This window comes from Echiichthys vipera (genome assembly GCF_963691815.1).
Source record: "Echiichthys vipera genome assembly, chromosome: 12".
NCBI lineage: Eukaryota > Metazoa > Chordata > Actinopteri > Perciformes > Trachinidae > Echiichthys > Echiichthys vipera.
The window spans coordinates 24583652-24596287 of NC_139837.1; positions in this window are offsets into that span (position 1 = coordinate 24583652).

Genomic DNA, 12636 nt, shown 5'->3' on the forward strand with positions numbered 1-12636 from the left:
TTTCGGGGGGATTTTGGACTTGAGCCTCTAAAGTGTGACTTTAGCAGGAGCACCTGAAGGCAACAGAAGTTCCGGCGCGCACGCACAATTGATGTGCTCAAGACGTCAGGACGTAACGTGACCGCGCTTAGTGCACAGCCTGTTGCTTTGTAGATAGATAGATAGACAGGTAGGTAGGTAGGTAGGTAGGTACATAGATATAAAGAGTAGATGCCTCATCGAACGTTGGGCCTATTGGCGCTGACGAGCGGTGGAGCCGCCATCTTGGCCCGGTCGCCCGCTCCACTCAGTGTAAGGACAGGACACGGTTCGGCGTATTTTAATATTCACAGTGGGATTAACAGTAATAGAATATTCTGATATATGATATATGTGATGTATGATAGGTGTTTTGCAAACACTATAAATATAAACACAACAATAGAAATCATTTATAGAGTATTAATAGGCTGTATTTCATACATGAATACATAAATCTCTCTCTCACTCACTCTCTCTCTTTCTCTCTCTCTCTCTCACACACACACACACACACACAAACACACGCACGCACACACACACACACACACACACACACTCAGAGAAAATTAAAATACATATAAATCAAGAGTATCAATACAATTAGGTCAGAGAGAGAGATGACATTTTGGACACATCTAAATACAAGTCAAACAGACACACTTCCATTTAAAGCACTAAAAAACAAAAACAAGAGCCGAACCCTATATGTTAATAAATATTCAGAAATGATCCATGCTCTGCCAGTCGAATAGTCGTGGTAGTGGAGAGGAGAGGGAGCGAGTGTGTGTGGTATAAAAATATATATAACATTTTGTTAAATCGATCATTTTCACACTGTTTTGTTCTTGCACAGTTACCAAGTGTAGAGTGTAGCTCTCATTCTAAAAGACAGTGATGTTGGAGGAGTACTTTGTATAGTATCTAAAATGACTGTGTCCTTTGTTTTTAGGCAAGGTCTAATTATGTGAATGTCTTCTTTATTACATATTTTAATGATGTAGTAATTGTATTTAATGTGCAAACAAAAACACGGGGCATAGTTCAGTAATATCCATTTTAAATTATACAAACCATTTAAGATTTTTCCTTAGTTAAATAAATGTATGATTTTTTCTTTTCAGACTGTTTCAACTTCTGTGGTACAACTGAACTAAAAAAGCCTGGACTCATCAGCTCTGGTTTACAAACATGTGACGTTCGTCCTGCTTTAAGTGGAGATGTGGAGAACCAAGTAAAAATGTGTGGAGCATTTAGTTCAGCTGTGAGAATATCGGGCACAGAGTGGAAATACATGTTCACGCTTGCCTCGTAAATCTCTAATTCATTCTTTATAATAAACCCCACATCATGTTGCTCCTGTTTGATGAAACAGTTTAACAGCAAAGGATATTGGTCAGATTCTGCCACTTCTCCTTTGATAGTCTAAACTTTAAAAAAAAAGTGACATGACATGAAAAATTACCTCATAATTCATGTCAATGTCATGTTCAATATTTAAAAAAACAAAACTGAGAATATCTGAGGTGACCTGAGATGAACTGTCTCTGAAGTGTCTTCCTCTCATGAAACCCCAGCACATCCTCCGCTGACCTACTGCTGGATATGCAATCCATTTACACTAGACCACATGTACGACAACCCCTCTCCTCCCTGCTTCTCCTTTCATATCTACACAGGCATGCACACACACACACATCTGGCCGGGGGGTAAATTAACTAAGATTCCCACAGAGGCTAATCTCCATGCCTCTACTGTGACGAGATAATAATAATATAATAAGGGACAGCAGCTCCTCTGGCAGCTAAATATTTATCTACCTGCCACAGCCTGAGGGACTCACTATAACATTCAAAAATGCATGGATTTATGTATAATTGTTTAAAATTGTACTGTACCGTACTGATTATGAATTGTAATATTGTAATATTAGATTAGAGCAGGAATACGCTGCACAGGGCTCTGGCATCTTGTTCCTTCTGCTGCTCAACTCAGAGGCTCAACGAGTCACTCATAGAACTGATCTGGGAGAAGGACCGATCCAAGATGGCGGCCGCATTTCTCGCGGCCCAACGTTCGATGCGGCATCTACTCTTTATATCTATGGGTAGGTAGGTAGGTAGATAGATAGATAGATAGATAGATAGATAGATAGATAGATAGATAGACAGACAGATAGATAGATAGATAGATAGATAGATAGATAGATAGATAGATAGATAGATAGATAGATAGATAGATAGATAGATAGATAGATAGATAGATAGATAGACAGTTAGATATACTGTGTTTTATCACTACATAGAGAAACCACATAAAACATTGTCATCTTACATACTTTATTTGATAATCAATCACTTGAAAAAAGTGTACTGGCCCTTTTTCAAAATAGCTTATCTTAAATACGGAATATGCATTTTCATCAAAATATAAATTCTTCTTTTAAAATATCAAGCTTCTCTTTGATAGTTGCCTGCGGTTTGTTGTTGTTGTTGTTTTCCATTGTAGTGATTGTTATCAAGATGCCCGTTTTCAAACCCCGAGGAACTGCTGAAGTGAACAGTCGGACACGTAAAGGAGACACTGAAAAAGGATGAGTCATTCATCCTAAATCATACAGCAGATTAGTCAGCTTTATAAAGCATAAATATCTTCTGACAATTTGGCACAACGCAGTCTCCGTGACAACATTGTAGCTGCTGTTACAACCAGGCCTGATAGTTAGAAAATACTGACTAAACTATGAATTTTAAGAGGTCCTGCACTCTGAACATCAGCTGTAAAACTGAAAACCATTCACATTATTCATTATTTGGGAGCAGAAAGAAAATATGCTGACTTGTTTTAAACCACAAAACATGACTCCCTTCACTTTAGACCTAAAAAGGAAAAACGACAAATATATGAGTAAGAACAGACTTCAGACTTAACTTCCAGCCCTGTTTAGCATTAGAAGTATGGTGTCACAGGAGTGCCATTGAAAAAAGGATACATCTGTAAATATAATTATAAACAAATGTGTAAATTAAAAGACAAATAACTACATATGAAATGATAATTATAACCATTTTGATTTAATTTCCCATGCATTTCGTCTGTATATATTTATTCGGTCATTTTAATTGTTTCCATACAAATAACTCTATTGCTCGGTGTATTTTGCTTTTACTTGTTTAATTTTTTTGTACAATGTTTTCCTTCTTCTTTTGCCTCTGGTTTTATTTTTCCATATGTATTTATTAATTATTTTTCATTTCTTCTCATATTTCCACATTCTTTGAATTTAATTTGTTTATTATTTTATTTATTCATCTACATGGTACACATGTATTTTCTCATTCTTTATCAGATTTATTCTTTTTTTAAGGCACTCCTATGACTCCATACATAAAAAATATTTTTGAACATTTAATTAATAATTTAAACACGCTATAAAACAGCACTTTAATTTAGTATTTATGAATGTACACTATTTGTATTGGTTTATATCTTTATTTGACTACTGTATATTGTCATTCATGATGTTTATACACTAGCATTTATTCATGGTAACACTTATATCTGCTGAAAACTGAATTATAGCGCGTTATAAACCATTGATGTACATGCACTCAAATGCTAAATAAGGGAATTTGAAGTACCGTCTTTTCTCACTGGCATTGAGAGATTTGAACACATCAGTCACTGTAAAGGGCTTCGAGATGAATGATTTCGCCAGCAGAGGGCAGCAGAGCGATGCAAAACACAGGACATCAAATACACACAGAGAGAGGCAGTGAACGCACCTCAGAGAGTGCAGAAGTCTCTGAAGGAGGCGTGACCATTCACACAGTCCAGGGAACGTTACGCGGAATATTTCTCCTAAAAGCACACAGTAGCATAAAAAGATAACAGAAGCATACCAGCGCAAAAAAGTCGCCCGCAGTCTTGTAAATCCCTGAATAAGCTCACGGTTCACATGAGCAACAATAACGTTAAAAATCAATTACACAACAACATCGACAGCCGGCTCAAGTCTCTCACATTTGCGCGTATGGTATATATGGCAGTGCTGCTGCAACACAGTCCGTCGATCCTGAAGCAGAAGAAGAAGTTGTTTTGTTTTTTTTAATCCACCCCTGCCTCTCAGGAGGAGACGAGAGGGGGTGACGTCCCGACCACGACCCGCCCCTCAGAGGTTTTTTAGTGGAGAGACGACATTTGCCTCTTCCTCCTGGTGGACTAATGTTGCATTTCCCACCTTTTTAAAAAGGGGCAGTGAGGCGTGGAGGTTCAGCCGTTGTCGTCCAGGTCGTACAGAAGGACCTGGTGGTTGGGGGTGAGGCCCGGACAGGTACCTAGGCCGTACAGGTACCCGGCCGACGGGTAACAGGGCACCAGCCGGTAGTGCTGCAGCTCCTCCAGGCCAAACGCCGGAGAGCAGCAGTCCATCACCAGCACCTTCACCCTTTTCCCGTCTGGGTACAGAAGCCTCCGCTGCACCCTCTCTCCCGTGGCCTCCTCCTCTTCATCTTCCTCCTCTTCTTCTACTTCATCATCATCTTCTTCTTCTTCTTCCTCCTCCTCCTCTTCGGCCTCCAACTCCTCCTCCTCATGGTGGATCTTCCTCAGCAGGTTGTTGATGAGGACGGAGCGCCGCAGGTAGGCCTCGGGGTCCTCCAGGAACCTCAGCTTCTCCAGGGAGAGCTTCAGGATGCAGCCCCGGTCCTCCTGCAGTATCAGGTGCTGCAGATGACAAACGCAAACACCTTTACCCTTGAACATGAACAGTTTAGAAGAAACAGATGTACACTTAAAAAGCCCTACATCCGTATGAATAACTATGTACTTTACTCCCTGACTGTCCGCTTGTATTTTGACTGATATTTATATATTTCTGTCTTATATTTTTTTCCTTTATCTGTTATTGATGTCATTCGTTTGTTGTTTATGTTATATGTAACGTATGTTGTATTGTCTTGAATATGATTTATGTTTTTTTTTATTGTGCGATAAAAAATATTTTAATAATTATATATAATCATTTTTTTTTATTTATTTATTTAAAAGAGCCACAAAGTCCAAATAAGGAAGGAGGTCGGGGTGCATGGATGGGGACGGTCACCCAGGAGACCAGATGTGAAAACCAAAAGTCAATGGTGACATTTTTTGAGTTAACCAAGTTCCGTCCGCGCATCATTTCAAGCTTATCCATGATCTTTTTCTAATCCCAACCAAGTATTTATGAGTCTTTTGTATGCACTGATTGAAGGCTATGGGACACAAACAGCTGTGTGTTGGGTGAAAGTCACGTGTTTGTTTGACCATCCTCCAACCTCAGTACGCCAGTTTTTGGGGTTGTAAATGCGGCTCTGAAGCTGCAGCGTCCTACCTAATGCAGAAATATACGTTGTAAAGCCCAAAGCAGCTGTTTCCAGGTGTTTTTGTTGCCTAAACTTCCGTAGTTCTGCTTCAAAAACACCTGATCGTGATTTTAATTGAATTCTGTCATGGACATAAAGGTTTCATCTGAGGCAGAGATAGAGTGTCGTGTTATTGATGAGTCTTTTGTATGTACTGATTGAAAGCTAAAGGACAACAAAGTGAAACAAGTGTAACCGTAAACAAGCGCTGCTGGAGGAGAAGCTGGGAGTCAAGTACGACAAACATGAAGAAGAAAAGCGAGAGGGGAAAATAACAACAAACAGAAATGTGTGAAGCAACCCTGCACACAATGCAAAGGTCAACAGACAACTTGAGACGGGTCAGGGTTACTCCACGCAGAGCCATCAGAAAGACGCAGTCACCTTGAGGACCGACTTGGATGGTGCAAAGAAAACGCGGACAATAAGATGGACGGAAGAGGTTCCTACTTTTTGAAAATATCCATGTAGGCGTCCGTGTAAATCCTCCTCCTCCGCATATTTCCTCTTGAAGTAAGCAACTTTCGACGTTGTTGAATGGTTTGGTCTCTCTCACAGTGAAGGGGCTGCTGGAGGCGACCAAACAAAAGAGAGATGTTTTACACTCTGAAGGACACAAACAACCTCAGAGAGTGTATCTGTAAGGTGTGACTTCATTTACAGCCTCAGCGAGGAAAAGATGGCAAAACATGAATCATCACAGCATTACAGAGCTGACACTGGATGGAGGCTGCTGAGGGGCAGTGTTTCTTTATCAAAACTCCACACTTTAGTCGTCTAAACTTAACCCTCACCTTTAGTCGTCTAAACTTAACCCTCACCTTTAGTCGTCTAAACTTAACCCTCACCTTTAGTCGTCTAAACTTAACCCTCACCTTTTATTGCCTAAACTTAATCGTCACCTTTTGTCGTCTAAACTTAACCGTCACGTTTTATCGTCTAAACTTAACTGTCCCGTTTTATCGTCTAAACTTAACCGTCACCTTTTATTGCCTAAACTTAATCGTCACCTTTTGTCGTCTAAACTTAACCGTCACATTTTGTCGTCTAAACTTAACCGTCACCTTTAGTGACTAAACTTTACCGTCACCTTTTGTTGTCTAAACTTAACCGCCACCTTTTGTTGCCTAAACTAAACCGTCACCTTTAGTTGCCATAACAAATTCGTCACCTTTAGTTGCCTAAACTAAACCGTCACCTTTAGTTGCCTAAACTTAACAGTCACATAGTGGTTGCCGCTCATCCAAATTGTTGTGTTCGTGTTGGTCAATCATCATCAGAACCCACAAACAGCTGTGTGTTGGGTGAAACTCCAGTGTTTTTTTGACCATCCACCAACCTCAGTACGCCAGTTTTTGGGGTGGTAAATGCGGTCCTGAACCTGCAGCTTCCTGCCTAATCTAGAAACATACATTGTAAAGCCCAAAGCAGCTGTTTCCAGCATCCCTCCTAACTGATCCCATCCCCTGGGAAGTCACTGGGAGTAAAAGAGGTAACAGGTAGCTGTGATCACCCTCTGCTGCTGCTGCTGCTGCTGCTGCTGCTGATGATGATGATGCTCCACAGCCGGTGCTCTGAATCAGTGCGTCTGAGCCGAGCTGAGCCTCCACATCGCCCTCAGACTCCTGCAGAAAAGAGATAGGGGAGGAGGAGGAGTAGGAGGAGGGAGAGACAGGACCGAGACATCAGAGCGTGCAAAACACAGAAACTAAACGGCCAACCTTGATTTGATGATCAAACCTGGATATACTTTAATTTTTGAGGTATTTAGAAGGAAGATTAGGCAACAGCAGACAAGATCTCTCTTTGTAAAGGAACATTTAATCATCACCTGTACACCTGCCAGCACTGTGAACAAGTAAGAAAGAAAGGGAACAGAAAAGAAATAAAGGGAAAATAAAATAAATGTGAATAAAATGAGGTAACAACAATGAAGCAAACTATATTGGAATAAAACTATTTTGTTGAAATGTTATGTCTGAATGAGCTGTCTAATTAATATAACTACATCTGCATTTTGTCTCATATATTTCCACACCAAAGCTAAGTATAATATCCTGATTTGACCCTTTAATGTGCTGTTCATCATCTCTTTGCATAATTAAGAGCTGTCTTTTCCCAAATCTGCTGTCCTTTGAAGCTCATTTATATTCAAGAAGGAGGAAGAGGAGGAGAGATAAGAGGGTGGTGTGTGTGTGTGTGTGTGTGTGTGTGTGTGTGTGTGTGTGTGTGTGTGTGTGTGTGTGTGTGTGTGTGTGTGTGTGTGTGTGTGTGTGTGTGTGAGAGAGAGAGAGATTTAAAATGCCATAAATCCATCATCAACACAGTGAGAAGCTTTATCGTTGCAGAACATTCACGACCGGCTCCCCCGAAGCTGCTGAGGTGACTCACAGTGTTTAACATCCAACTGCAGCACCAATATTTCATCTGTGGGAGAACGATGCACAATAATGGATGCGTGAGCAGAGAGAGGCTGCGTGGGAAGTGTGTGTGTGTGTGTGTGTGTGTGTGTGTGTGTGTGTGTGTGTGTGAAACACTTGCTATACATTTCCTCTTGCAGCAAACGTTTCCACTAAAGGCAGACGTATATGTGCATAAGGAGGCCGTGTTTCTCCCCTTAAAAACACCTTTAAATGCATTAAGACTGGTTGAAAATGTGCAGAAACTAAACTAACAGGATTTGATTTAAGAGTCTTTCACTTTATTATATAAATTATCACCAAAATATCAACTTTTCTGCCCCGTCTTGGGTGCAGTGTTTATAATCCATTATATCATTGTATATAATGCTATTTTTATGATTATAAGGATCATTTTAGCGACCGACTTAGCCAAATCCTGCAGTTTATCTGAAAAATGTAAGACCATCTATTTTGGAGCAGCACTGGACAGCAATGATATGATCCTATATCTTTTAAGTTTCGAAGAATATTGTTTTGGTTTTTTTTAGAAATATTTATGGCGAGTTAGAGAGTTCTTTTATCTTTCCTGTCAATTTGCATTTTTTTTCTTCATTTTATCTAATGTCTCCATTTCATTTTATTCTATCAGAATTTCATTTGATTCACATTTTCATTGTGTTTCAATGAATTTCTTCCCCATGCACACATTATGTTGCCTAAAGCAGTTCAGAAACGAGCAGCTGCTGTTTAAATGCAAAAACTCCCCCCACTTAAATCCGTTAACTGTTCGGCTTCTTACCTTTAAATAATCGGTAAATCCCAGTGAAAGCCTCTCTCTCTCCGCTGATGCCCTCCGCTCCTCGGCGCCACATCGACCGTCCTCACACCGATTCAGTGACGCTCCAGCTCGGCCTGAAGTCAGAGTGTCCCTCGGTTCCTGCAGGCAGCTCCGGCTCCTCCGGGGTGAGACGCTCGCTGCTCTCCAGCCTCCTAAAATATCCCGATCACGGCAACAGGAGACAACACACACCCTTCTCCACGCTCACTCATTGGTCCTCGCGGAGGCAGATGTTTCCTGTTGCTAGGATACTGAGTAAGCGCGGTGATGACGCTGCATCAATCCTCATCTACAGGGCCACACACACACACACACACACACACACACACTGACACAACGTTTCTGTCTTAAAAAGTACCGAAAACATATTGTTTCGTTTTTGTAAACACAAAATGGCTACATTATAAACACTAGTCTCTTCTCTGCAGTAGAGAAAATATATAGTAATTGTAATGATTGATATTAGGTCAGACCAGGGGTCTGCAACCTTCGGCTCCTGGCCGCATGCGGCTCTTCAGCCCCTTTTCAGTGGCTCCCTGTACATTTGCCAAAAAATAACATGGAAATAAATGACATCTTTTTGGCACAGTGGACAATCTTTTGAAGGGAGCAGATGTTGTTGAGTTCAAGGTGATTTAAAAAAAAAAATTAGGTGAAACTAAAATTTGCGTCACATCTTACATCTACGACGCAGGTGGCTAATCTTGAGTTTCTGACCCGCACTGTCAGTATGCTAACAATGGATAAACCTCCCCCAAAAAAGTTATCAGAGGAAAATAGAGTGTTGCCAACGATGATGGCCTACCTGTATTTCTCACCTGTGGTGAGAAATTAGACAAATGAATAAAAAAAAAAAAGCAAATAACTTCATAAAAGCTTATTCATCCCTTCCCCAACACTTTAACCTGACTCTGATCGAACAAACAACTTTGGCTCTTTTATTTCTTCATTTATAACATTTTTTCTGGCTATTTCTTCAGGCGTTAGCTAACTACATTGTTGTGAGGGAACAGATTGTATCAGGCTAATCTTAGCTAGCTATGGAGTTGTGAGAGAACAGATTGTATTAGGCTAAAATTAACTAGCCACAGAGTTGTGAGAGAATGGATTGTAACAGGCTAACGTTAGCTGGTTACAGAGTTGTGAGAGCACAGATTGTAACAGGCTAACGTTAGCTAGCCACAGAGTTGTGAGAGAATAGATTGTAACAGGCTAACTTAAGCTAGCTACACAGTTGTGGGAGAAAATATTGTATCAGGCTAACATCAGCTAGCCACAGAGTTGTGAGAGAACAGATTGTAACAGGTAAATGTTAGCTAGCTACAGAGTTGTGAGAGAACAGATTCTCAGGCTACTGTTAGCTAGCTGGGAGTGATCAAAGAAAAAATATAGATAACATAGACAAATAATTTGTGTCTTCAAAGTCCCAAGTCTTTAAGATCAAGTTGAACTTCAATTCATTTATTATCTGTCAAGTCAAGTTGCAAGTCATTAAAACAGTCACTTGAGTTGACTCAAGGCCTGACTATCAAGAAATATTAGCAAATAGAAACTAAAAACGTAAATGTATTCCCTCCAAGCAACACACATAAAGCAATTCTTCCCCATCTCTGACTTTAAGATAAAGCTTTTAACACTGGCATATATTTTCTTTATAATATTATTAATAATTATTCATAATAACCTTCATTTTGAAAGCTTTGGACTTAGTTTGATTCGTCATCAAGCAGATAGTGTATCATGCTGAAATAGTCTTAAACTTATTATAGAAATATTATTGGATTAGTACAGGGATATATAGGAGATTAAAACAAGATTACTAATTCTTGACAATTTAATAATTGTACAGTAGGAAATAGTGACCCAACAGCAGATCATTAAAGTTAGAAACATAAAGGAGGTTTCTGGTGTTGTGTTAATACGATACAGCTAATAAACCACAACAATAACAAGATGTATGTTTGTAGGCTAAATCTAAAAAACAAAGTAACTGCTGCCAAAGATTAAATTCTCCCAAAACACCAAATACTTTCCCTAATCTGTAATCCCCTCTGTGACACTGTAAATCTCCAAACAGGGGGTGAACTGTGTTGTATTTGTTATTGTTGTTAACTGTGGCTCTGAAAGCCTCATTCTCACAATTAAGACATCGGAGTAGAGAGAGATGGACCCAAGAAAACAGATGGTGGACAGACGTTCCCACAGCGGGGATCTTCTGGTTTTTATTGGCAACAACAAAACTTGGTACAAAAAGTGCTTTCTCGGTGCTGTGGGGGCTCAGCATGCACGGCCCAGACTAGACCAGACCAGACCAGGACTGCAGGACTAACAGTCTCTACAGAGTTCGAGTCCAGTGTCGTCCACTGAAGAGCAGTTACAGGTCACAGCTTTGGATGTCAATGAAGATCTAAGACAAAACAGGGTTTTCAGAATATGAATAGGGGACTGTTTTAGTTGTTCTTAGTTATCATTTATTCGTTTCCCCCCCCCCACTATAATACCCTTTCTCTTTATTTCTGTTTCTAAAAGGAAGATTTACAGTAAATACCAATACAGACTGATTGTAAATGGTCTTCTGCATAAATGTATGTTGAAAATACAGTAAGCTCTGTTTGATACAGGTTGACAACACTGAAAGAAATAGCGCTACATTTTGTAAAAATTGCTTATTTGCCCTCTGGAATGGCGTTAGATAAGATCAACATGACTCCTGTGCTTCTGTGGAGAAGTACGGAGCTAGAACCAGGAGGTGATTCGCCTAGCTTAGCATAAAGACTGGCAGCAGGGGGAAACAGCTAACCTAGCTCTTCCGACACCTCTGAGTCTCACTGTGTAGCATGTTACCTGGTTTGTTTAACCGACAGGTATAAAGACAATCATTTTAGCCTTTATACGGGGTGTTACATGCGACAGTCGTTTATTAAATAAACCTGACACAACGTTTTGATAGGGTGAAGATTAGATAGTCCAGACTAGCTGTTTCTTTCACCAGGCTTTGAAGCCAATTTTCGTAGTGGTGGAATAGCAACTCCTGGTTCAGTTAAGTAGCCATTTTGGGGCAAAAACCCCCACTTTCCCTCCACTGACTTACATGGCAAAAGCGATGGATTAATGTTGGCAGTTTGAAGACTCTAAGGACAAAAGTTGGGGCATCCTGCTAGCCATTACAACCACATCCACAATTTGACTCCTGGCCGGGGATCTTTGTTGTACCCAAAGACTGTATGAAACATGGTCGTAGTCCCTGTGAGGTCACCCACAGGAGCCGTTGAATGAACCCTGGTTGCTGACCCATCTGTAACTCAATTCCATTTAATTTTATTTACAGTTTCAAATCATAACAAAAGTTATCTCAGGACACTTTACAGAGTAGGTATATACTACCACAGCTTCACCTGTGGCTTAAAGGACACTGCCTGGGGAAGGGCATTCCATTCGTGGACACAATTAAATCATTTAATCCTCACTCAAGTTAGTGGAGCGCTGAACAGATAGAAACTTCTCGCAGCATTGAACTTTTATAAGGAACAGATGCCACCGTGAACGCTGTATCCAGTTTTCTTTAAACAGCCATGCTGCTTCCAGTCTTTAAGCTAAGCTAAGCTAATGGTGTCTTGTCTCCAGCTCTGTGCTCATTAAAGTGAATAAGCATATTTCAAAAAATGTTTTTTAGTGCTAAAGTGTCTAAGGTGGCTTTTACTTTAACCTGCTGTTTCCTGAATCTGGTCTGACTTGGACTTGGACCTCAGCCCTGGTCCAGGCCTTCACATTAGGTCCTGTAATCACCTTCCATGCATGCAGTCTGCAGCATTCACAGGGAACAACGAGAAGGCTTCATGCAAATTTGGATCATCTCTTTTTTTGTTGTTTTTATCATAGTGGATATGTTTCATCTTAAAATGTTACAGGCACTTCATCATCAATAGTATTACAACTGTATCACATCTGCAGCACAATCTGATTGTCTCACATCTG